The 27,380-nt window shown below is 43.0% G+C and overlaps 1 protein-coding gene across 1 annotated transcript in view; it reads right to left on the bottom strand.

Moving 5' to 3' along the window:
* Ptn (pleiotrophin) overlaps positions 1–27,069 on the bottom strand; it is an 88,654-nt gene extending 61,585 nt beyond the window's left edge. The window contains exon 1 of the mRNA XM_048337952.1: positions 26,812–27,069. The gene's annotated coding sequence lies outside the window, so the exon portion shown is untranslated. The remainder of the gene's footprint in view (positions 1–26,811) is intronic.
* Positions 27,070–27,380: the final 311 nt, after the last annotated feature.

A 27,380-nucleotide genomic window follows, 5' to 3' on the forward strand; every position in this document is an offset into this window, starting at 1 on the left:
CATAATTTTATGCATTGTTATCTACTATTCATGCATATCCTTTCTGTTAAAAAGTCATTGGCATAGTTTATTTTTTGGCTGGTTCTGGCAGACACAAAGTTGGGTCAGGAATAAAACACCCAGAAATGGGAGGTAGAAGCTGACATCACTGTAACCTTGAGCTTGTGATGGGCTCCTTGCCAGTGGACAAGAGGATGCTGATAGCGATGCAATGAAATGGCATCACTGTCAAAAAATGAACACGAGGGCTGGGAATATGGTCTAGTGGCAAGAGAGCCTACCTCGTATACATGAAGCCCTGGGTTCAATTCCCAAGTACCACATATATGGAAAACAGCCAGAAGTGGCATTGTGGCTCAAGTGGCAGAGTGCTAGCCTTGAGCAAAAGGAAGCCAGGGACAGTGCTCAGGCCCTGAGTCCAAGGCCCAGGACTGGCAAAAAAAAAAAAAAAATGAACACAAGTTCACCTGTGGCCGATGTGGATGATGTGCCCACTGAAAGATCTGCCCTGGGAGCCCAAGGGGCAGCTGTCCTGGGCCATTATGGAAGGAAAGATGACTGTGAGGGCCGCGGGCTGGGTAGACTCTTTTGACCATCTGAATGCCCTTATGGAAAGTGACAAGCTCAGGCTCAATTCTTTTCAAATGCCGGCTGTAGCTCTGAAAGGACCTCATCTCCTGTACATTTACTGGTTTGTGTTACAGAATTAAAATAGAAATTGGTGTGCCTGCTTCACGAATGCTTCCTGTGCATGGTCAAGATGTTGTTTGGGAACAAGAGCTCTTGACACATGGAGGTGGAAGACATAACCAGATAAAGACACAAACCCAGAGTTCCTTTGAGTCTCCCTTGAGTTTCTCTATGAACAGCCAACCATGGAGTGAACTGACAATTCAGAAATGTGGTCATCAGTATCCACCCAGCTCAGAAGAAAAGAATATAACAACTGAGAGACATATGAGTGTAGCTTTCAGAACATGCACACATCTAAATTGTACAGATTAGATGACTCCAGCCCATGGGGTGACCTACTTTTGCAGCCCTATGATCTCCTTTTCTTTGGGTACGTGCACAGTGAAAAGAAAAAGACACACTAAACTGGTAGCTTTATTTATTTAAAAGTAGCGAAAAACTTCCTACCAGATCCTCTCTTTATGTATAATTTTCCTCAGTCAGGCATAGTAGTACAAGCCTGTAATCTCAGCTACTCAGGAGGCAGATCTAGGTTTGAAGACAGTCTGTGAAAAAGCATGAGAATTTATCTGAACAACCAACTCAAAGCAAAAGGACTAGGGGCTTGGCCCAGTGGTAGACTGCTTGCCTAACAAGCACAAGGCCCTGAGCTCCATCCCCATTATGGCTAAAGAAATGAAGTGTTTTACTTCTGACCACAGACATCACCATTACATAGAGACCTATTAGAAATGGACATTCTCAGGGGTTCTGAGTTCAAAATTCCCCTTCTCTGTGGTTGTAAACATGGAGTGAGGAGTTTACCCTCTGCTTCCTTTCTACCCTGAGTAGTTTTCAGCTTGGAGGCCATCCTGCCTAGGAAGGAAAGACGACTCTTCTAAGAAAATCCCACTGGAAGACAAACTAGTATTACTGACAAATGATCACATATCTCAAACAATACATTGGAAGAGAATTTCACAAAGGTCGCTTCTTTTCATTCATCACAGAAGTCTCATATCTATCTTTTGAACAGGAATGGGCTGTTTTGGACGTGAACAAGATGAGATACTAATAGACCAAGCCATCCCCAATAAGAATAAAGAGCACTTTCTTTGTAGTAGAAAATGGCCAGCATTTCAAGGGGAATGAAGCAGGGCCCTCCTAGGGGAGCCCAGAATTGCAACATGGGCCTGGGAAGCATTACCTTTCCTGTAAATTAGCCAGCTGCCAGATCTAGTGAATGTCATAAATCTCCAAGAACAGGGTAGCACTCACGAGGGACCCTAGGCGTCTGACCATCCAGGGTGTTGAAATATGCAAGGCCAGCCCCACTGGTGCCAAATGGGTCACAGCCACCCCTCTGTGCTAGAAGTTTCCCAGGCCCCTTAATGGAATTGCTCACAATTAGCTGCTTTGTCTCTTCCCCAAACCCGCTTCTCTGTTGGGTGTGGGGCTCCGCTCAGGTTGGTGGTCTCTCCCTCTCCACCTCTCTCCTTTCCACACAGGCACGGAAATCTTATAAGACACACCAGTCACCCTGAGCTGTTCTAAGGCTGTCAGCAGCATCGTGGGCTTGGACTGTCATGCTGGATGAACAGAGGCGTTCTGGGAGAGTGAGGGTGAGCAGGAGTGAGAAGGCAGTGGGAGGACTTGTGAGCTGCTCTCCCTGCTTCTCTTCTTGCCTGAAGACATTCATAGTTCAGGCCTTTGGTCTCCTTGGTACAGGAAGCTACATGTGATTTGTGTGTTTCTTCCCATGTGAGAACTACATCTGAATATCAAGGCTTTTATAAATGTCCAACTGTTCTATAAATTGCCCAGCTTGGCCGTGGGTCTGAGTATGTAGGTAGAATGGGGGAGGACTCTCAGAAGGCTCCAATTAGGAATGCCTGTACCCCAAATCTCTGACTCTGTTCCTACGAGTCTCATCTTCGGGGAAGCCTATAGACCTCAGAGCTTTGTGCATTTCCGTTATCTTAGAAATTTCAAAATATGCCAGCCTCTCATCCAAATGTGCTCTAATGGATAACCATTTTCTTTCTTTCTCTAGAATTCATAATGTCTTCTTAAAAGATTACCTTAATTAAATACAATAAAAATAATTAAATGTAGGACATTTGATGTCTCAATAATGCTGCCTTGGAGGCTCAAAATAAAAGGATATAATCGTTCCTCAAATAACTTACAATACTTGCAGAAGAAGATAAACCAGATTAGACACGGCTTGCCACAGCACCAGCCTAAGCAAGAGCTGGGGAGCCCAAGGAAGGAGAGTCGGGAAATTTCCTTGAGGAGATGGACTTGAACTTTTCCTCACAGTTGTTGAGTGGCAGGAAATCAGCATTTCTGCACCTTATCCCTCCCACGTTGACACTGACAATGATCAAAATTCTAGAAGCATCCATGAAGAAAAAGTTTAACAGAATCCTACAAATTTACTCTTGTTTTCTTTTTTATCACTTGCAGCTCTATGGTGGTAATATTTTAATTTAAGTTCATCATCTACAACTTGAAGAAAACAAATGGCAAACTCCAGGTTTTATAAAAGGTTGTGTTTCCACGCCTTAAAGAGACAAGGTGCATAAACGTGCATACCATCAATTAATAAGTCAATGGACCAACAGCTGCTTGTGCTCAGGTACTTTCATGTTCTGTGGTGCTTCTCTCCCTATAGGAAGAGGATTCCTGATCATCTATCTACTGTGTATTTTTCCTATTCTTCCATCTATCAGCGTACCTCAATAATAGCTAAATTCTGTCTATTGACTTTTCAGGACAATTGACTACTTTATTTCTCTCTTCTCTTTCCTTCCTTCCTTCCTTCCTTCCTTCCTTCCTTCCTTCCTTCCTTCCTTCCTTCCCTCCCTCCCTCCCTCCCTCCCTCCCTCCCTCCCTCCCTCCCTCCTTCCTTCCTTCCTTCCTTCCTTCCTTCCTTCCTTCCTTCCTTTCTTTTGTTGCCAGTCCTGGGGTTTGAACTCAGGGCCTGAGCACTGTCCCTGGCTTCTTTCTGCTCAAGGCTAGCACTCTGCCACTTGAGCCACAGCACCACTTCTGGCCTTTTCTGTATGTGTGGTACTGAGGAATGGAACCCAGGGCTTCATGTATATGAGGCAAGCGCTCTACTACTAGGCCATGTTCCCAACCCAATTTCTGCACTTTCTAAAGTGGATATATTTATAGATTGGGCGTGATTTCCTTACAAACCCTTGCTGGCGGGGCTGGGGATATAGCCTAGTGGCAAGAGTGCCTGCCTCAGATACACGAGGCTCTAGGATCGATTCCCCAGCACCACATATACAGAAAACGGCCAGAAGCGGCGCTGTGGCTCAAGTGGCAGAGTGCTAGCCTTGAGCGGGAAGAAGCCAGGGACAGTGCTCAGGCCCTGAGTCCAAGGCCCAGGACTGGCCAAAAAAAAAAAAACCCTTGCTGGCCTTAATTTTGTCATCTGTCAAACTGGATTCATTTCCATTAAAAAAATTGGGGTGAGGGTAAAATGAGTAATATACATGATACCTTTATCAGAGTCTCTGGCTCAAAGACTGTTGGAGAGAATAAAAAGTTATACTTTACTTTCCCTTCCCCCTCTCCCTCCCTCCCCCACCTCTTTCCTCACTTCCCATTTGTTCCCAGGATGCTTGAATGTCCAAAGAGGGTATTACTTTTATACCCATAACCTGAGAGCTCTTTGGGGAGTATTTCCTAAACTTGACATTGAATGGAGGCTCTCCAAGGGGCTCAAGGAAAACATTTCCGTCATTTTCCCAAGCCCGCAGTCCTCCTTATTCAGCTCAGAGTTCCTTTTTGGGGTGTGGGGGGGGGGGGCGGTGCTGTTCAGTTTTCTCTGTAGTCATTGAAATGGAAAACCCAGGATTTCTCCCCTGTGGGGTTCTGTGTTCCATTTTATCAGAGTCTGACTGAGTCTCAGATGGTCTCTTGGTGTCCACAAAGGGTACTCAAACCTGTACAGATGAGGATAAGGACAGAATGTCAAGATTTGAGGACCCAGAGGACCTGTGCAGGACCTGCGCTCCGGTGTTGAAAGGGACCACGCATGCGCAGGTCATACGGCTTTGCGAGGGCTCCTTGTAGGTAAGGCTTTTCATATCCCAGGCAGCATCTGAGGGGGCTACAGACTGACATCTGAGGGTCAATGAGAACGTTAAGTGGTCTGGGACCCTTTTCCAGTCCTCCTCAGTTCTTCTTGCTGTACCAGCTCCATACACATCCTGCCTCCTAACAGTCCACACAGCTGTATTCCCATATTATGGGAATATTTAGGGGGGAAAAAAATCTCTTCCCTGTGTCTAGCTGCAGAATCCCTTTGCACAGTTGGTATACGCTCGATATGTGCCTGCTAGTTTGGGAAACAAAATATATGTATGTCTTAGGTCTGCATTCATATTTAAGCAGCCACTGAGCAGCTTCAGTGTGATAATTATTATGTTATACCATGAGGAAATACAATCATTTTGTTCTTCATCTTTCCTTGTTCTGTTCATCTTTCACCGTAAACCCTCTACACACTCAGATGTCCCCTCCGGCCCCATGGTAGACTTCCTCCTCACTTACCTGATAGAAGAGGAGATGCAGGGGTTGCTTTATAAACCTTTCTGTCAAGCAAAACATCCCAGCGTCAAATTACAAATGAATACTGGACTTTCTACCAACCCAATGTGTCACCACTGCAATTCAAACTGGGTCATTTCACACTCCTAGGGAATTTAGCATTGCTGTTTTGCTCTGATTGTTTTATTTCCTGCATGAATAATACATTATGAATTGTTTAAAAAAAAAACAAAACTGGAGGTAAGATGGCACATTCCACATCAACCTTGGAGCAATGGCTGGGAGAGAGAAAGAGGAGGGGGAAAACCACACCAAAGTGTTTAAGTAGGAAAAGCGAGCTGAGGAAGGATTCCGGTGGATTATAGAAAAATCATACAACTCTGGACAGCAAACAGAGAAAAAAAAATGTTTACAACCCTGCAAACTTGGTATTTTGAATTCAAGTTTACCTTCTGTGCTTTCTCTTGATTTCATGACTTTCTCCCGTCAATTGAATTTCAATGCTAGCAGCAGTTGCCTTCCCTCACCCTGCCACTGGCTCCTGTCACCTGCAGGACACCTGCTTTTCTTCAAATATCTTGATGTGATAGCTATGCTTGCAGAGCATGCTGGGATTGAGCAAATGCTGCTCTTGTGCTATAACTCCTGGCTTCATTTTGCACAGACATCAGAGTAAGCGCTAAGGACTGTGTGGGCCACAGCTCTCTAATGAGCATTCCACAATGGACTTTTATCCACGGGTGTCCCATTCAGAGCTTCCAGGCTAATGGAGGAATAAGGGAGCGAGCAGACAGCTGTGAGGACTCCCTTGTCTTCCTACTCCAGGCAGCACTGAATTATCTGAGGCACGCACAACTGAACAAGCAAAGAAGCCCCTGAGTCGCCCCAGCTCTCGCCTGGAAACTCTGAGGTTAATAGCATTTCCCAAGCTCGCTGAAGGCCAGGCTTGCTACCTGCTCTCAGCTTGCCAAGAATCAAAGAGATGTTTGCTTTGTAAGAATAAAATCCTTTAAACCAAATATGATTTGGATTCCTTTTTGGAATTTGGTTAAAATAGTGTCTAAACAAATACTTTCACACCGATTTCTTGTTCTCACAGCTCATGTTGCGTTGCTTAAGTTGGTAACTCAATGGTTTTCTTCATACCCATATACTAATTATAAAACTAATAAAAGTGCTAATATACCTTCTAATAATATTTAGGACGAATGCCAATCCTTAAATGGTTGGTGCTAAGAAATATTCTATGACAGGGTTAGTAATCTTTCTATAACTCTACTCTTTTTGTTTTGCAGTGACATATTTTTGAGAAGATTTTCTTTTTCCAATCAAGTACATAAGTGTTTCATATTCATCTCTTAGTTGTGACCACAACCTTTGGTATTTACATGTAGAACTGCAGAAAGTTAATGGCAACAATAGAATGTGGCTTAAAATATGGGCAAAAAAAGTTGTGATAGCCTTGAATTAAAGTTCTATGTATAAACTAATTATTAGGGGTTTTCTCATCAGTTTTATTCAAAATAGGCCATGAGTGACTAGGCGAAGTAATGTGTTTGACATGAATAGTTAAGTACAACGTACTAAGTTTTGATTTCATCACTGAAATTGTACAATCTGTGATGTGACCTAGGAAAGGAACCACATTTGGTTTGGTTGAAGTCAGAGGCCTCCCTACACATGTTTCTTTGTCCATCCTAGCTTCCCTCATACACATATACACACACACACACACACACACACACACACACACACACCACCCCTCTGCACTGCATTACCCTCTTTCACCTTCTTTATAACCCTTACTAGTAACAAGAACCATGGCTAACTTATTTGCCTCTCATCTATTGAGAATGAAAAACGAGGAGGACCTCTGATGCTTCTACACCTGGATTGCCAGGGCTTTGAAGAACTGTATGTGAGCATCTCAGAAATAGCTGATGGGTGAATAAATTAATGGGTGTTGCAAATAGGAAACTCTGTTCCCTAGTTGACAAATGTACCACTTCTCTAGTATAGTTATTTTCAGGAGTAATATGAGGGCAGATAGATGCCAACAGTCCCCACAGCGAGGCTGGGTGGGAGGAGAAACATGATCATGTAATCTGAAACCATGGAAAGCACCTTTAATCCATGAGGAAAATAATGACTGATTTGTGATCTATGAAAAACTGTGTAGCCGTTAAACCCTTTCTTTCGTTTACAAATGCATAAGGAAATTAGAGTAAAAATAATATTTACTTAGTATACATGTAGAACATTTAAAATTCAGAGATTTAAGCTATTTTGAGGAGGGGAGGGGGTAAAATTCCAATCATGAATAATAATTATTTTTCCCCTGTCCCTCGCCACACCCTTTCCCATGTTTGTATTTATCAATCTCTCGATGTCATAATTCAGAATACCACTGAAGAGATTTCATTGCCACAGAATTTGTGGGGGGATAGCTTCCTCCTTCTCATTTCCACATCTCCTATATACGTTATCTTGCCTTCCTTTGCACAGTAGGTTTGGCTGTGTCCAGAAGATCTCAGATGGCAGCAGAGTCCCTATCCTCACGTACACTTACTCCAACTCACTCTATTCACGCTTAAGTTTCACTTCTAGTGTTAAATTACTTGTCATCCCTTATCTGTACTTTCATTTTTGTTGGCTGATTTCTTTGGATTGCCCACTTGTGAAAAATATCTTGTGGGCTTATCACTGGAGGACAAAAGACAAGACAATCTTCAGTGCACTCGGGTGCCTAAATGAATGCCAAATGCCAGGATGACTAATTAAGAAGTGATATGATGGGTCACTGTCTATAAAACCCATTTGCATCTGCCATTCATGTGGTGGTGTGTGAACCAAATACACAGGGAACTGTGTACTTCATGCAGTAACTACAGGGTAATTAGTATACTTATGTGTGAACTAGGTTGTTGGAAAACAGCGAGGTCAGTTAGCTCAAGCATGATCATGAAAGGCATGTGTGTTGGAAGCAGAAGTGAAGACTGCCAAGAGTTGAAAACTTCATTCCTTGGGCAAACTTGCATAGGGAAGAGCAATGGGTTCTTATCTTAGGAAGTCACCAAAGAAACACAAAGATGAACTTTCCTAATGGTTTTCCCTGAACCACAGGCAGCAGTTGACTTGTAAAGTCCTAACATAGTAGAGGAAGACAATGCATACTTGCGTTTACTAAATAGGATCAAGAAAGCTTAAATCAGTGGTTCTTGAATTTTCTCAGATATCAGAGGGCTTACTAACATAGAGGTTACTGGCCCACACTCAGAGTTTGCGGTATGGTACTGAGAATTTACACTTCAGTGAGCTGCTAGGTAGAGCTCTGTTGTAGATCTGAGAACCACGGTTTGAAGACCAATGACTTACAAGAGAAGATGCAAGAGATCTCAGAGAAAAAGAGGAAAACTCTGGAGACCCCATAGCCGGACCATAAGGCCTGAATCAAAGCTCTTCAAGAGATCTTGGCAATCTTTTAGTTAGGCTCTTGTTTCACACACGAGGACAGAGAAGCCTAATTTAAGTGTTTTAATGGAAAGATGAAGTCAGTGGTGAACTGTATCCAATTCCAAGTTGCTGTAAGTGTTACCACAGATCTACACACACACACACACACAAATACACACACACACACACAGGATATAATACAGACACACATTCATACACACAAGTAAAAATAGGCTCACAAGTTTAACTATGACAGTTATCTTGGGTATGGTAGTGCAAACCTGTAATCCCAGCTATCCAGAATGCAAAGTTTAGGTGAATCACTGCTGAACAAAACCAAATGAGAAAATGTACATGAAACCCCGCCTCAACCAACAACCGGACACTGGCTGCAGGGAAAAGCATGAGACTCTATCTGAAAATTTAATAAGGCAAAAGAGGACTGGACACTTGGCTCAACTCATGTAGAAGAGCACTTACCTAGAAAGTACAAGGCCCCAAATTCAAACCCCAGTAACACACACCACACACACACACACACGAATGAAAGAATGAATGTATTGCTAAGCACTCATCCAAACCTTCTCATTTCCTAGGATTATCCCAGAGGATTGCAGGCATAATATTCTTCAAGAAACAGTGCTCTTGAGCAAGAGAAGCAATGCTTCACATTGGAAAGAACAGGGTAACACATTTTCTTGGAAATTTTTTTTACATAATACTTCCGCAGGCTTTGATTATTCATTCCCAAAAGATAGATGAGGTAGCAGTCATTTCCTCTTTTTTTTTTTTTTGAAAAACCATAGGATGTGCCTCCTTATTTATTTTATCTATAGGTAGGGTGATATTAAAATTGAGCTCAGTACAACTAAAGATAATAAAAATATAATTTAAAAAGCTGATCTCACAGAATTATTTGGAGAGTAAATAAGATACAAAAGCAATTTGAATAGTAAAGTATTACATGGAAGATAGTTGTTAAAGGCATTAAAGTAAAAAGCTGAAAAATAACTAAGCAAAAATCAGGAGTGGTTCTGTGGTGAAAAGCTTGCTTAGCAAGCACAAGACTTGGAGGTTCAAACTCCAGTACTACTGAAAATAGGGAAGGAGAAAAAAACAAATTTACCCTCCTCAGCTCCAAAGTACTTAAACCAGGATTACTAACTAACTCCCAATCTGAAACCACATTAAATATAATACAGACTGAGCTACATGGCTTTCTTGGAAATATCTTCTCTAATCTCTGCCCCCCAGGACATATCCTGCTTCTTCAGAGCTGTAATTAAATTGAGGGCTGGAAACCAGACAATTTTGACTTTCTGAGCTTCCCTTTCTTTTATCAAAGCTGGGGGAAAATGACGTTTTAATGAAGAAAACGGACAATGGTATGTTTACCCTCCACTCTCCCCTCCACCACCAAAGAGGACCCCTGGAGTGGGACAAAGAAAATACAGAAGACAGAGGCCTCAAACCCAGCAAGCAGGGCTTGTGGAGGAGCAGCGCTCACTGTGGACAGGAAAGGAGGCGCCAGATAACTAAAGATTCTCCTTGGAAAGGAACCCTTTCAACCAAGAACTTAAGACTCTTTCTGCCTTTGAAAACATCCCAACGCTGTTAATCACACCTACCTCAATCAATGCGTATTGAGCCACAAGAGTCCGGCTTTCACTGTCCCTAGGACGTTGGGTTTCATGAATGGACTACACATGGAAGAAGATAATTAGAACATAGGAAAATGAACATTGTGGGCAAGAGCTGTCATCTCAATGTGGGCAAATTAGTAAGTGTCTGAATTATGGTCACCTGAATTATAAGAGGCTTTCTAGGCCAATTGATGTCTTCTAGAAGATCTGGCCTCAAGCCATTCCATTTGCATGTGTATATCTAGACCTGATTAGAGAATTTTCTGGAAAGTTTGTATATCCAAGGAAGCTTCCATCAATAAGGTACAAAGTAATAAAAAAAATACATTTTCCAGGGGAAAAATAATAATGTTAGCCTGGTCTTACCATGTTGTAGGGAAAGTATGTTAAAGAAGAAAATGCGTAGTAATGAGCCTGGAATGCTAGCATTCAAACAGAAGCTGGGTGACCTAGGACTACAAGCCTAAGGCTACTGTCATCCGAAGACTCCAGTCACCAAAGGCTCAGGGACACCCAGAGGCCTGCACCCAGCCCCAGCTCAGTACATCAATAATTATGTCTCCTTACAATTCCTTCGGGTCTGGGTCACTCACCTCTTTCCCCAAACCAACTCTTCCAGCAGGCTCTTTTTCCTAGTAATTACTTTAGGATTCCCACGTCCAACAGTTTCAACATCTCAGTTTTTTGTTTGGTTTGGTTTGGATGTGTGTGCTATTACTGCAGCTTAGAACAAGGTCTTGCATTCTCACTTAGGTGTTTTGATCAAGGCCAGTGTTCTACACTGAACCATACCTCTTCTAGCTTCTTGCTAGTTAATTAGAGATAAGAGTCTCACAGATTTGTCTACCCAGCTGACTTCAAATCATGATCCTCAGATCTCAGCCTCCTACATACTTAGGATTAAAGGTATAAGCCACCAGAACCCAGCTTTTAATATCTTTTTTTAAATTTACCTTTTATATACCTTCCTTTTATCATAATAGTTAGACTCCAGATAGATTTTACTTTCTTTTGTAGTGTCTAGAGAAAAGAACCTTCCTAACTACCTACTTACTTCCACTCATGCATTGATTCTTTCCTTCCTTCTTTCCCCCATCCTTCCCTCGCTCCCTCCCTCCCTTCCTTCCTTATTGAATAAAACATTGAGCAAAAAATTGATAGTCAATTAGGAAAAGTTAGCCATCTATAGAAGCTATTACAAGAAAACAATAAGGTCAGAATTCACATAAGCACCTCTATCTACAACTTACACATTTTCTTTTTATATTCTTCAGTCTTTAAAAAACAGAAGCCACTGTGCTGAGAGCCTTCCTAGAATCCAGCCCCAGCTGACTTAGATGTCTCACCTATGAGCCACCAAAAATGAAAATCCTAGCCAGGTGCCAGTGGCTCACACCTGTAATCCTAGCTACTCAGAAGGCTGAGGATTGAAGTTCACAGCCACCCCCAGAAGGAAAGTCCATTTGACTCTTATTTCTAAATAACCACCCAAAAGTAGAAATGGAGCTATAACTCAAGTGGTAGAGTGCTAGCTTTGAACAAAAATGCCTAAGGACAGTGCCCAGGCCCCAAGTTCAAGCCACAGACTGGCACCAAAAGAAGAAAAGAAAAGAAAAAGAAAAACAAATGTACAAATCCTGACTGTGCTGATGTTCTACCTAGGATCCTGTGATTTGATGACAGGAACAGCCATTCATCTCTATGCTCCTGACATTGATCATGGAGCCTGATATGTATACAGAAAAGGAAGAAAGGAAAGTGGGAAGGGAGGGAGGGAGGGAGGGAAGGAGGGAGGGAGGGAGGGAGAACCATGAAAGAAAAACCATAGAAAGTGGAGGAACCAAAAAAGGACTAAGTATTCATTTCCAATAGGGGGATAAGGCAATTTTCATGGAGGGGATGGTATTTAAGCAGAGCATTGAAGCATGAACAGGATTTCCACAATTTGAAAGATCAAGGGGTTGGGGAAAGAGGGGCCCACAGGATTACTTTTTATAACCTCACTAATTCTCTCCACCTGTAATCTATTACTTGTCCAAAAATAATCTTTCTTATATCCTAGCTGGAATAATTTTTCACCAAGTTATTTTTTCCTTCCTTTGGTAAACAACCCTCAGGGATGCCATGCTATTTGGCACAATAAAATTCAAGGAGGGTAGCCTGCATTTGAAAGGTCTGGCTAGTATTCCCCAACATCCTGCCGCCTCCCTCACCAACCCCCCACCCCACCACCCCCCCTCATCGCCCCAACTCTGATGTTTGTTCTAAGCCATTCTGCACCAATCAGGCCCTTCTGTCCCCTGCACCCTCAATGTCTTACTTAGCATCCTCTCACTCTTCATTCTGGGACACATTCCTCTACCTTTCTGCCACACTGGCATTACAATCCTGTCTATAAAAAATCCTGTCCTCTTTGTGCTCCCTCCCCTCTTAAAGGTCTTCTTCCAGAAACCCTAACAAAGCCATTCTTTTCACTACTTAATCCTGGGTTATATTTTCTAGACACAAGTTCTCTCTGTGTGTGTCTCTCTGTCTCTGTCTGTCTGTCTGTCTGTCTCTATCTCTCTCTTCGAAGATACCTAGAGGCTAGGATCATGGAGGCTTTTAACTGTACAGACTAGCTACCCTTTTCATTGTGTTTGCCTTAATTTTGTAATCCCAGGGTTTCTTCATGCTTATCAGCCCTCTGGGTTTTGCCCCTCATCTAAGTCCATTAATTCCCATCAGAAACCAGAATTGTGAAAGACATTTTGAGAGATAGAGGGCTGAAAGCCTCACCACACACCACAGATGCAGGGCCTGGAGAATGCGTCACCTAACCTTTCCCAGCCTCTGCCCTTGTGTCCCACTGTTGGGTGTCTGAGATTGAGAGTGAATGCTTTCCAATGGGAAACTGTAGCAGGAGTTGTCTTTTTGTCCCCCCATCCTTTGGTCCCTATTGTATGTCCAGCTGCACTGGAGCTTGCTGCTAATCAAAGCCAGAGATTCTCATACACAAACAAACACAGCATTGTGGCCTCCCCTGGGGCTGGAACAGAGCAGTCCAACAAATAATTTGGTCAGGTGATAGCAGGCTCAAGTATCAGGCTAAGCAGCCCTCTTCTCAGCACAGGCATGGTGAACCACTGTGCCAAACTAACCCAGGCCTGGGAAAACACTGGAGAATGGAGAAGTAGGCAAGGACATGCAATCCAAGATTTCTGGACTGATGACAGCATTCACTATCCGATTGACTGTATCTTCCAGACTGGAATGGAGTACAAATTAATGACATGGTGTGACATCCAATTCCTAGATGGTGGCTAGGGAGAAGTAGGAAATATTGAACTAAAATGATATGAAGAGTCACTGGGGTCTTGTCTCCGACATGAGAGAGAAGGAATATGGTACTGACAAAAATTGTGGTTAGATGTATTTGAGCTACAACCTCAATTCCACTTCTTCTTCATCTTTTAGTCTGTTAAAGTAGTTGTACAAAGGAGTTTTCATTTAACAAAGGAATTTATGAATACAATATAGGTTTATCAATGTCACTCCTTTCAGTGCTGTTACCTATTCCTTCCCTCCCCACCCATCTCCTTCCTCATTCTTCTTAATATTGTAGAACATACATGGAAATGATACTGCATTCTCCCCCCTTCTCCTCTTCATTCCTTTACCCCTTATCCCTTTGCCTCCATTCCATCCCTTTCCAGTACCCACTTTCTAGTGTTCTATTTTGCTGAATTTAGTTCTACTTCTAATGAGTTTGTGATCTTCAATGACCAACCTAAGAATCCTAAAGACCCAGTTCCTTCATTTAGGAAGACAAAAAAATCCTACCCCAAAGAGCTGTGGGGAGAATTTGGCCCCCGCACTAAGTGTGCCTCCCATAATATCCAAAAGCACTTCATAAATATTATCTCTCATTGTTTTATTAATGTTGATAAATGGTGCTCAGCAAAGATGATTAGGAAGTAGTAAGAAAAGAATGCAAGATCTTCAGTTTCCAGAGATATCTAGTAATACGGGACACAATTACCTCCTACCCTGGCAGTTTCAAGGGATAATACCTAATGTTACTGGTGGCCCCTAAACTTTCATGTATTGTCCCAGGTCCCCAGAGCATTGCAAAAGACAGAGATGTCAACGTCCAGCATGAGGACAGGATACCAGATGGGTTGCACACAGTAATCCCGTGTCTCTGGGGGCCTGGTCTCTGGGGTCCTGGTCTGTGGGGGCCTCCTACAAGTGTATACATGGAGGATATTTCCAACAGTGGTAATAGCAGAACCAAAATAACAAAGAAATCATAACAGATACAATAGTAATAACAATAAAGCAGAAATAATGAAGAACTAGTAAGGCAAGAGATGCCAGACAATGATGGCTCAGGTAAGCATTTGTGGCTAGGGTTGCTAGAGGCAAGCAAAAGGATGGATAGAAATTAAGAAAGAGGCTTCTCTAATTCTCCACAATGGCAAACATGGAGGGCATACCTACTGCTTTGCAGTTCAGACAGTGATAAGGTGGAAGAACTGCATGTAATGGGCTACCAATAGATTTAAAAAGTGATGTTCAGTGAAAAGATACAGGGCCATGAATACTGTGACTTCCTTTAAATAATAAAGACTAGTGACCCACGATGAATTGGTAACAGATGTTACTTTCATAGAACAACTTCCAAAAGGGAACAATACCAGCTAGATACTCTCTTGTGTGCTGTATTATCAGAGCTACAGATTTGCTTTAGTAAAAACCAATTAACACTTCTAGACTTTTTTTTTCTGGTATGTACTTAAATGTCCCTCATTTGCACATGACACTTCTCTGTCAGTTTTGCTCATCCTTATTTCAGTAAAAAGTCATGCATACTTATCTGATAAATCAGCTCCCTGGTTTCTCATTTGCCCCCTTGCTTGTAAAGCCTTGCCCATTGATCTGTGTCTCTCTCTACTCTTCCAATCAAAGGTGCCTAGTCTCTCTTTTAGGTCTAAAAAGATATTCTCAAGGAAAAAAAGTTGTGGGTTCTTTTTGTTTGTTTGTTTGTTGCTTAAATGTCACCAAGAATTGAGATAAGCAAAACCATGTAAAGTTAGAAAATCAACAAAACTGCTTCTATGGGGGCGGAGGAGTAGGAACAGCCTCTAAATCTTAGACTTATCTTCCTTGCTAAAGAAACACTAAAATCACCTTGTGAAGGCAAGGCATATTCTCCAATCTTGTATCTGCTTCCAACTGCTATTGCTCAAAGCCTAATGGTGGATAATGATGGGACTGTAACACCTTGGCACAGACTTAACATCAGATAAGGAAGGAGTCAATCTGAGACAGAAGATGCTAAGTGTTGTGTTTGATGTTCATAATTAGGTGAGCCTTTTTGACAGAAATGGGTTAATAGAAGCATGTTAGGCCCAAGTCTAACCTCTTTTCTAAATGTTAAAACAGGATGTTCAACATTCCACAGTATAGCTGGGAAACAGCAGTCAGGGTAGATCATCACAAGCCCAGGAAATTGACAGATCAAAGCCAGCCCTGGGCTGACAGGACCCAGAATGCTGACAGACCAATGAGAGGCCTGGGCTGACAGGACCCAGAAAGCTGGCAGGCCAATGAGAGGCCTGGGCTGACAGGACCCAGAAAGCTGGCAGGCCAATGAGAGGCCTGGGCTGACAGGACCCAGAAAGCTGGCAGGCCAATGAGAGGCCTGGGCTGATTGGACCTGCTGTGAACCTCCCTTTGGAAAGGAGCAACTCCAAGAAAGGTGGAAAAGACGCGGGTGCAGACTGGGTGAGCAATGTTAGGAAGAATGGGTTCCAGGGATCAGACTGTTGAGCTCAGAGTCCTGCACTCGTGACTGGGCCCATCCTGGCTGAGGCAGGAAGTATTTACCATCATTGCTGCTACTACTTTGTCTTCGGAGAAGAGCATGATGGAAATGGAGATGTCTTGACCAATGAAGTCAGACTGATTTCATGGGACTCTTATTGCTGGAGACATCTGAAGCCCAAGAGACTTAGAAAGTGAGTGAGGCAGTTGCTTTCCAGAGACATTTCCCAAGGAGCAGCCTCAAAGCTGATGGGTCCCAAGGACCAAATGGAACATTTCCCTCCCATTTGTCTACCATGGGAAAGCCTCATCACCCCAGCTAGTAGCATTTTCTGAGGCCTAGAGTTCCTCTCTCTAAACAAAGGGCTTCTCTCTTTCTCATTCTTGGATGTTTTCCCTAAGGCCTCACAGTTCAAATCCACTTTTATTTTTATTGCGCTTGCCTTTGAAGTTAATGGCTCTCATTTCACCTCTTGAGACAGAACATCTCTAGTTGCGATCTTGGGAACCCACAGTTAGCCTGCATTTAGGAAATGTGGATCTGTTTAAAGGGGAATTGGTTATAAAAAAAAAAAATCCATGTCGCTTTCTAAACTGCTTTTGATCTACTTCTCCACACCAAATTCATTCACCACAGCCTTGAAGTCTATCTACAAATGCCCAGATACGACCTATCAGAAGGGAAACTGTGATTCCCTCTCCATTAGACTAAAACACTATTCTTTTAAAAAGCTAAAACAAAACAAACAAACAAAAAACACTTGAGAACCAAGTTGGTGGGAATCTTAACACTGGCATAGACAATAAAGGCGTTTGACTTTCACCTCTCCTCTGTGATCAAGAAAGTGATTTCCAAGCCCAAATTTGATCCGACTTACTTTCAACTGGAGCCAATTGTACACTAGTCATTCCAAATAATAACAGAGAGAATAAATAACACCCTGAAAGCTGCCAAACCCTGGAGTGTCAGGCATCAAAGAGGTTTGCACCCTGGAGCTGACCCACCTAGAACAGTGCATTTGCCCCAGCCCTGAAGTCCTCAGCAGCTCTGAAGTTTCCCAGGCTCCTAGGCCCAGCTGACATGGTGGAGGGGCCCAGGCAGAGACACACAGATGTTCTTCCCCAGCAAGACTTTCACCCTTGGGTACATGGAAAGAAGGGTCGTTCCCGCTAAGAATGGAACACTGTGTTGATTCCACTTAACCTTTACTTGGCACAGGCTAAACTTCTCAAGATTATTTCTTCTTATCTACACAAGTCCTTTGCTAGGAGAGAGAATTTTGTTGTTGTTGTTGTTGTTTGCTGCATGGATTTTTATTTGTACTTTTCTATTTCCAGGTCGTTACATGGAAACTCATAGAATTACGACAGCATTTGTGTGATCCTCATGTGCCATATCAAGCTCAATAAATGGAATTTTCCTCTTAATTGGCTCATTTTGTACAAATAGATGCATATGTTAATATATGTGTAGTTATTAACGATATTGTATGCATCGATCATAGTGTTGAGAGAAACAGACATAATTACCCTGTAAGAGTATATCAGTCTATTCTAAGTTCTTACATAAAACTGAATAACTTGAACACTGAACACATAATTTTCTAGAGTAGGAAAACTATAATGCATTCCTTCACGTGTATTATTGTTTTCCTCATAACAAACATAACAATGAAAATAAAACTTTCATTATTTTTCAAGTGGTTAAATTAACCAACCTGTTTTCTCAAGTTTGACATGGATTGAGCTCCGTTTGAGATCCTATATATGTCTAGAGACATTATCCAATAATGAAACACACATTGTGAGACAAAGAAAAAGGGTCAGGTAGGAAGGCTTTGTGTCATTGCTGCAAGACTTAATCATGGATGCTTATTTAAAATAATCTAAACAATTACCTGTGTTCTTCCAGAAGCTTTCTTCCAGAAGCTTCAAGCTCCTTCATTTGAAGCCCATCTACGCAAATGCACCGTACCCAGAAGGCACCTGCACACAACACCTGATCAGTTGATGGATGGATGGTCATAACACCTGATGAGCTTATGCTCAAAAGAAAAGCGACCAGATAGTTCTGCTGTTGGAGGCAATGACCCTATAGCTAGGATGAGTAAAGGCCATATTCTCAGAAAATCATGAAGGTCATTACGAAAACATTATTCTAAAGTCACTTCTATTTATTAGCCTAGATGACTTTCTCTATTACCAGACTACGTTCCTTATTGAATAAATCTAGACTCTTAAGGCCATAGAAAGCTCTGATTCTTCTCTGGGCAGTCTAATGTCTTCGAGGGCGTCACACGCAAGGATGATACTCACTCCTGCTCTACTTCCACGATGGTATGGAAGGGAAAACAGTTGATACAAGTTCACACTAAGAAAAGAGTGACAGTATGAACCCCAATGATAATACAAAGCACCTATGACCATCTTTGGACATTAAGAACAGAGTATACTCAAACACTTTTCATCATGCATTTCATGCAAATGAAGAAAGCAACATTTGGGTCCCATATTGCTTTGCTAGGGGAAGACGTCAGCAGGAGCAATTTTCAGGCTGACCCTGCCACACAGAGCTATGTATCTGTACTCCTAAGGAGGCACCAGAAATGCCAATGGCAATCAGGAGGTGTGTGCAAAATGTCTGCCTTAAATAATCAAACATCATAACTTCCTAGGCCTGAAGATGCAGGAGAAGCTTTTCCATGAATCCAGACGCACTATTGTCAGTGACTCTCCTGGCTTTTTTTTTATCAAGCTGTGGACCTGGTGAAGAGTTCTGCTCTCTCTGTTCTCTCCAGTTTCTTTAACCAAACTAAATGTCTTGTAACTCAACATGAATAAAGCCCTCAGGTCAGCAGATGCCTGAAAGCACCAAGAGACTGATTGGTCCAAACCTGCTTTTTGTTGTTGTTGTTGTTTGTTCTTAGGCTGGTTCTGAGGCTTGAACTCAGGGCGAAGACCCTCTCCCTTAGCATTTTCATTCAAGGTTGGCTCTCTACCCACCTGAGCCACACCTTCAGTGCCAGATTTTTGCTGATTAATTGGACATAAGAGCCTCATGGACTTTCTTGCCCAGGCAGGCTTTGAACCGTGATCCTTAGATCTCAGCCTCATGAGTGACTAGGATGACAGGCCTGAGCCACTGGAGCCCAGCTTAGAGAATCTGCACATTACGAGAAGCCCACGGATGACATACAGGGGAAGGGTCAGGGCAGCACAGCTTTTGTGTAAACAACAGTAGTAAGGACCTACACTTAGGGGGAATGCCTGAAAAACATGTGATCTGCACCTTGTAAGACTCTTGGTGAGGAATTCTAATACAGTATTTAATCAATGAAATCATGACTGGTTTTGTTTAACTTCCCTTAGAATTATCTTCTTGCTATTTTTTTTAAACCATGACAGATTTCCTTTTCTTCATTCCCTTCACACATCTTCCCTCCTTCTCGCTTCACTAGGTCAACCTTACCTCGAGGCATCTTAAGCAATCTCTAGGCATTTGGAGAAAGTAAACCTGACATCAGTAAAACTGGGGAATGAGAGAAATAAAAATTGCCCCTGCTGGATTTTCATAATAGTGTTTAGTGTAATGGTTTACAGTTGACCAGTGTTACAATGCAGCCCTTGACCTTTACCACCACCTCTCGGGTGAGCAAAGCAGGGAAGGCCATCATCGTGTTCAATTTAGATCTAAACACCTAAGCTTCCAGTAGATTTGAGGGTGCACTGGGCAGTAAGCACAATGGTGATGACACGCTGATTCCTGGCTTGGTGGTACAATGGCTCACACCTGTAATCCCAGCCACACCAGAGTCAAAGATGGAGAAGATTTAGATTCCGGGCCAGATTCGGCTAAAGTTAGAAAACCCCATCTCAACTAATGAGCTGGTCATTGTGGTGTTTGCTGGTGAAATCCCCTATGTGGGAAATATAGGTAGAATAGTGTTCCAAGGCCAGTCTCAGACAAAAACATAAAACCCTTTCCAAAAACAAACAACAAAAGTAATAAAGGGCTGGGGATATAGCCTAGTGGCAAGAGTGCCTGCCTCGGATACACGAGGCCCTAGGTTCGATTCCCCAGCACCACATATACAGAAAATGGCTAGAAGTGGCGCTGTGGCTCAAGTGGCAGAGTGCTAGCCTTGAGCGGGAAGAAGCCAGGGACAGTGCTCAGGCCCTGAGTCCAAGGCCCAGGACTGGCCAAAAAAAAAAAAAAGTAATAAAGACTGAGGAGGCGTGTGGCTCAAGTGGTAGAGCAAGTGCCTGGACATTAAGCATTAGACTCTGAGTTCAAATCTCCCATACTACAAGGAAGGGAGGGAAGGAGGGAGAGCAGGAGACATTCACTGTTTCCTGAATCCAAACATTAATCTCCTCTGGACCAAAGCCTCCATCAGCAGAGGTCAAAAAGGTCACAGCTGTGGGCTTCACTATGTCAGCAAGAAGGTAACTAAACTCTGGATTGGGGGCCCCTGAAAGCAACATGTTCTCCAAGACCCTGTGGAAAACAGTCTGTTTGGGAGATCTTATATACCAAACACCCGAGGCCTTGGATATATGTGTATGCTCTGTTTCTTTTCACAGTACTGCAGTTAGAGCAAAGGAGAGAACGATCTGGGAGGTAAAAACCTTTTCCTTATTGTTTAAAGGGATGAAAATTGACACACAAGAGTAATGACTCAATATATTTGATGCTCTAATGTTAGACTGATGGGGCAAAAACATGTAAGGGGTCATTCGTGTACAGAGTTTGTGTGCTACCTCTGGTGCCCCAATTCTAACTTTTTAAGTAAGGATGTGAAGATGAGACCCAGGCCTCTGAATACTCAACCATGAGTCCTCAATCTGATTGCAAAGCATTGGTGACAGGGAGCCATTGCTGGATTTTATATGCACATTGGACTTGAGATTTGAGGTGAGAAAAGTGTGGGGGGGGTATCATCATTTTATTAGACAGAAATGGTATTAGGTAATAAAAGAGAAAAAAATACCCAAACTAAGGATCTGACAACCTTTGTTCTATTATCATTGGAAGGGCTACTTTACCTTCTCTAAGTCTTTCTCATTTAAAAGAAAAGTCCTACTTAGCCTACCTTAGTAGAATTATAAAAATATGACTGAGAAATAAATGTGAAAACTACTGATAAGTAAAAGCCTCAAAGCTATGTGGGAGTTATGAGGGAAACAAAGCTTTGAGTGATCAGACTTGTTGCTTTGGAACAATACAGTTGGCTGAGTAAGCAGAAACAATGAGATGTTTAAAGAGACTGAAGTAAGTACATGATGACTAGGAGACATTTCAGAAAGCTGGTTGATCCACACAGCCTTTGGAATGAAGGAAGAGCAGGGCAGAGTTGTAGAAAAGTCTCCAGTGGAGGACCCTTGGGCTCTTCTAGGAAACTAGCACTAAGTGATAGTAAGGCAAGGAGACTGGGTATCAAAGCTAGACAGAAGACGATTATAATGGGCAAAAAGAATGAATGATATTCAAGGTCAACTATTTAGTTTTTCATTCAGTTTTCAGTGGTTAACTTGGTATCTTCAGTGGTCCTGTGCAAAATACTACAGTTCTCAAGTCGAATGGGGAAGATGCCTCAAAGAGTATGGGGGCATTTTCCCAGTGAAAGTCGAGGTTGCTTCAACCCCTGCTCTGTGTGTGTGTGTGGGGGGGGGGGGAAGAGACTTAAAAATGTCCCATTTAGAAATTGGCAGGCCAAGGAAGATAAAACAATAGACAGAGGGGCTGGGAATATGGCCTAGTGGCAAGAGTGCTTGCCTCGTATACATGAGGCCCTGGGTTTGATTCCTCAGCACCACATATACAGAAAATGGCCAGAAGTGGCACTGTGCTCAAGTGGCAGAGTGCTAGCCTTGAGCAAAAGAGAAGCCAGGGACAGTGCTCAGGCCCTGAGTTCACGGCCTAGGACTGGCCAAAAAAAAAAAAAAAAATAGACAGAGAAGTTAGGGGAAAAAAATCAGATCATAGTAAAGCAGTAAAAATAATGATAAAAGATAAGCATAAAAAGGCAGTATTAGGGGCTGGGAATGTGGCTTGGTGGTAGGGTGCTTGCCTAGCATGCATGAAGCCCTGGGTTTGATTCCTCAGTACCACAATAAACAGAAAAAAGCCAGAAGTGGTGCTGTTGGCTCAAGAGGTAGAGTGCTAGCCTTAAGCAAAAAGAAGCCAGAAGCCAGGGACAGTGCTCAGGCCCTGAGTTCAAGCCCCAGGACTGGCCAAAAAAAAAAAAAAGGCAGTAATAGTGCACAGTGCTGTTCTGCAGTGAGTAAAGGAAAAAGTATAAAAAGCCATTGGTTTCATGAAATGACCCCTGATTTTTAAAGCATTTTTCTTCAGAGATGGGTAGGGGGAAATGATGAACATTCGTTGATTGGTACCTTTCAATGAATTTCTCCTATAGTGCTCCATAAGTTACACTTCCATACATTTCACCAGCTTCACTTACCAAATGCAAAGTGTTTGAAGTTGCAACACCATGAACCTCTAGAGAAAAGAAACTGGCTGTATGTCTTAACTCTGCTCCACTGTCCGGCATAGCATCATTAGATGCCTCGTGTATGGATAATTGTTGGACCTGGGTATGATGGAGCCGAGAAACCCTAGCTGTGCCCCTCCGCAGAGGATGAGAAGCTGAAAGGAGAATAAAGTCAACATTTATTGTAAGCTGAATGTGTAAGTTGATGACTTAAAGGCTCTGAATCCCACAGGCAACCCATCTTGTTGAGCAGGAAGAGAGAACATTGGCACTGACAACAGGGTTGAGTGGTCGAGCTCCGCAGACTGTCAAAATATCAGCCTGCAACATCCAACCATCCAGGAACTCTAAGTAAGGCTGACCCCCATGGGCCATCACAAAACCACGGGACAAAGCATCATGGGTCTTGTCGGATGGCACTCAAAACTGGGTTAATAAAAGGGGAATACAAGGAAATAAAGGAAGGGGAAGAATAAAAGTTGGAAGAAACGAGAACAAAACGTTAGAGGCGCAGCGCGCTGTTTGTGTTTTAAAACGATGTTGCAGCTTTTGCTAAGAGTAATTCTTGATGATAAAAAGAATATCTATCCTAAAAATTAAAAGTGAAGGAAGGGGTGGATTAGGAGGGGTAGGTGAATGTTGAAAGGGGTGACATTGATCAAGAAGCACTGTATTCATAAACTGCTTGGTTGTGTGGCAACACCTTTGTACAACTACTTAAAGACAATAAAAATATGCAAAAAAGTGTAATTCTTAGTACTATGACTCATTTTGTTTCAAGACAAATAGATAGCAATACATTTTCCTGATAGTTGGTATGCATGAAGTTTAAAAATCCAAGAGTTCTGCTTTTTAGCAAACCCAATGGTGAACTTCTTTTCATCTAAAGGGGTACATTAAATAAACCCATGGTGAAAAAATGACTCCAAACCTAAAGACCTCTGAGGAAAAATACCATTTTATTATTTAAAATATCTCAGCAAGAACAGTTGGCTATATTTCTTGTCTATAACCCTCAGAGATTGGTGGTATGATCAACATAACTGAATTTATTAATAATACCATAATTATACTGGCCTTGGCTAACATTTCATCATAGCTACCCTTTTAAGCTGAAGAATCTTCAATTCTTATCAAACACATTCTATTTCATGACCTAGAGAGACTGCGATGCCAATTACAAAAACTGCCACATACAAGACTGGCTTGAAGTAGATGGGAAAAAATAGCCCAATGAGTGGAAACCTGAATTAGCCATGACTATCAAGAACAAAACAGCTTTCTAAAGGGAAACCATGATCCAAATTCTACTCAAGCCAACTGACTGTGGAAGGAAGGAAATAGCAGACCCAGCTCATAAAAAAAAAATAAATAAATAAATAAAATGAAGGTCCCAAGGCCCTCATCTAAACATTACCGCCATTCCCAAGATGGTGGCATGGTTTTGTTCCAACAAGAGACAACAGGTCTTCAAATTATTCATTAGACCAACAGCCAGAGGAGAAGGCATTAGGGAGAGGCCCAGCTCAACACCAGCAGAGCCTGGAACACAGGCAACTCAAGGGTTGTGTTCAACGGGATCTGCAGAGTGAATCAGACATGAAAGTGGGTGAGCAGGGCCCAGACATGGAGCACAGTCATGCTTCCGTCACACGGGGTGTGGGCAATGTGTCTTCAGAGTGGACCTTACCTTCTGTAGAGACGTCAAGGCCAATGCTCTTAGCTTGTGGCAGCCATATTATAAACAAAAATCATTTAGAAGAACTGTCCTGTATATTCTAAATGATGACTTCCTTTCTGAACAAGCCAGCAAAAACTCTATTTCCTCAGAATAGTAATAAAAATCACCGTATCACAAGTAAGAATAGAATCAGAAAGCAAGTGAGAATGACACTTAAATGAGAAAGCGTGGATATCACTGAAGGGGGAAATAAAAACTAATCAAATTGCCAAAGTTGTTCAAGAATCTTCGTTTTCTCACATTATTTTAAATGACTGGGTTTTGTGAAAATTCAAACCAGGCCATTGGTTTTCCCCACAATTAAAAACAGAATGTCATTAAACAAACAACAACAAAACTCAGGTCTTTCTACACACTGCTGTATATGAAAACCATATAAGGTATATGAAAACTTTCAAAAAGTTTTTTATCCCAAATTTCATGGAAAACAGACACAGGGGCGCAAACATTATATATGCTATAATATATATAAAACATTTCTCTGTGTATAGTTAAATCCATTTGTATTCTTCTCCGTAATAACTCACTTAAAAGTTACTAAAAGCTCATATATTAACAGTGGCTTCATGACTTGATACTCTACTTTTGAGAACATAATTAATTGTCCAGCCAACAACTGTGATCCAGTACCTCAAGGTTGGGTACATTTTTTACTCAGGCAGGTCCTCAACAGGGCATGTGAACAGTAGAAGAAAGATTACCTTCTAAAGACCTGCCATACACTTAGAGAATGGAAACAAGTAAAGTTTCTTCAAGCACAAAATAATGGTATTATTAGTGTTTTTAAGGGAAAAAAAATAAGATATTTTTTAAAAATCTCATTCTCTAATTTAAAAGAGAAAGTGCAATTGCTGCCACTTAGGAATAATTCACATCCCAGAGGGTACAACAGACACTATGCATTCTCATTTCCTTTGAATTTAACATAATAAGTGTTTTCGATGATTTGGCCTTCGAGGCACATAATTTCCTTAAAACACTACATAATGGAGATGGAAAATACAAGTTTCATTTTCTATGTGGTCCGACTTCTCCTTAATTTCCCTCTCATTACCCTTAAATATTCCTACAAATCAATGCATCTGTGGATGATCAAAGGCCTGAAATGGGCTTTGCAGCCTCCTCCACCCCACACTGCCTGCGCTTGTGAAACCATTCCCTTAGTTCATTAGTCCAAAAGCTTTTCTTGGTAGTTCCTCGATCTACTCCCAGGCCCTTCCCGCCAACACACACACACACACACACACACACACACACACACACACACACACACACACACTTAAGCTGCAGGAGTGAAAAGAACCCCAAGGAGGAGAGATCTGAAAAAGAACTTGGATATTCCTGCTCATTGTTCTTTCCCTCCTTTCCTAGCTCCCTCCCTTCACATCTGTTTTCACTCTATCCCTAAATACACAAAGCAACTGTTAACCACCAGACAGGAGGAATGAGTTAGCTAAAGTGTGCATAAAGTCTGCATGTGTTCGTGTGTGCGATGTGTTGAGATAGGTTGGGGCGGGGGGTGAGAAAGGAAGTTTTATGCGTTGTGCATTAGGTAAGGAGTTGCATATATTCCTTCCCCAAAACGAAGGCCCTCTTTTGTTAACTCAGTAAAAAAAAAAAAAAAAAAAAAAAAAAAAAAAAAAAAACCACTCAAATTCTGAATTATCTGGCGGATTCCTAAGCAACGCACCCCAGGTTTGTGTGAGTGAAATGAAAAGTTAAGGTGCCAGCATGTACGGGGCAGTGATTGAAATGAGGACACAAAGGAGAGATCTGATTCAAGGTGCATGTGAAACTTGGGGCTGAACCATTCCTGGATTGCCCCAGCAGGCAGAAGCGGGAGGCAGGAACCTGACCATGCCCACCACACCACACCTACAAATGCCAGCTAGGAGTCCTCCCTCAGCTGGCAAGTCAGCCCCGGGGCAATCGGAGAAGCAGAGGCAGCACCGGGCAAGAAGATCGGCTCTCTGGAATCCCCGGGCTGGCTTTCTTCCCTCTACCCAGCCAGGCACACCTAACCCAAGCGCCAAATGTTCCCAAGAGTAGCCGCGTGCAAAGCTCCAGGCCACCCCTGGCTGTGTGCTCCAGCAGGTAGCTGCCACCTGGACCTGCGGGCTTCCCATTTCCAGAGCTTCGGTCCCCCCTAGGCATCCCAGCGCGCCCTCTCTAGCCTTACCTGCCCTCCCCCACCCCCCCCCGCCGCCCCCCAATGTCTCCCGGTGCCTTTTGCACGAGTCAGTTTTGCCCTTTCAAGGGGAAAAAAAAAAAACCATCAGGCAGCCTGTCTCCAACGGCAGCCACCACCAGTCTGCAGGCAGCCAGCCCCGGAGAAGGGGCTGGGGGGTGGGGGGGCCGGGGCGCGGCGCACGGCGCACGGTGGGAGACCCCCCTGGAGGAAGCGCGCGCTCGCTCGCTGGCTCGCACTTACTTGGAGTTGCCAAGGTCCTCTCGGGCGCTCAGGCGGCCTGGGTTGCCACGGGGGAGTCCAGGTGCGGCTGGCTGCGGCTCCTGCCCGGGCGCCTGCCTCGCTCTCGGCCCCGTCTCTGGGATGGATGACTCACCCGGCTTGCTTTCTTCCCCTCTCCCCAGTGTGGACTTCCCTCTACGGTACGCTGGGGCTCCCTTGGCGGGATTTGGAGATGGGAAGGCGGGGGGAACCTGATCCTGCCTTTGACTTGATTACGCCCTGACTGGGAGGGAACGGAAGGGAAATGGAGAAGGGGAGGGATGAGAAGAGCGGGTAGAGAGAGAGAGAGAGAGAGAAGAGAGAGAGGTGGGGTGGGGGCGGGGGGGGGGGTTGGGCGAGAGAGGGAGCTCTGATTGGGAAGCTTATTAAAATCAGGATACTCCAACGCCAGTCCCCCCCCTTTTACACACACACACACACACACACACACACACACAGAGAGAGAGAGAGAGAGAGAGCAAGAAAACGGGTTTGAACCCGCAGAGAGAAGGCCAGGAGATGGAAAATTTGTTTTGTCCTTAGCAGGCCTG

This window comes from Perognathus longimembris, chromosome 2 (assembly GCF_023159225.1).
Source record: "Perognathus longimembris pacificus isolate PPM17 chromosome 2, ASM2315922v1, whole genome shotgun sequence".
Taxonomy (NCBI): Eukaryota; Metazoa; Chordata; class Mammalia; order Rodentia; family Heteromyidae; genus Perognathus; species Perognathus longimembris.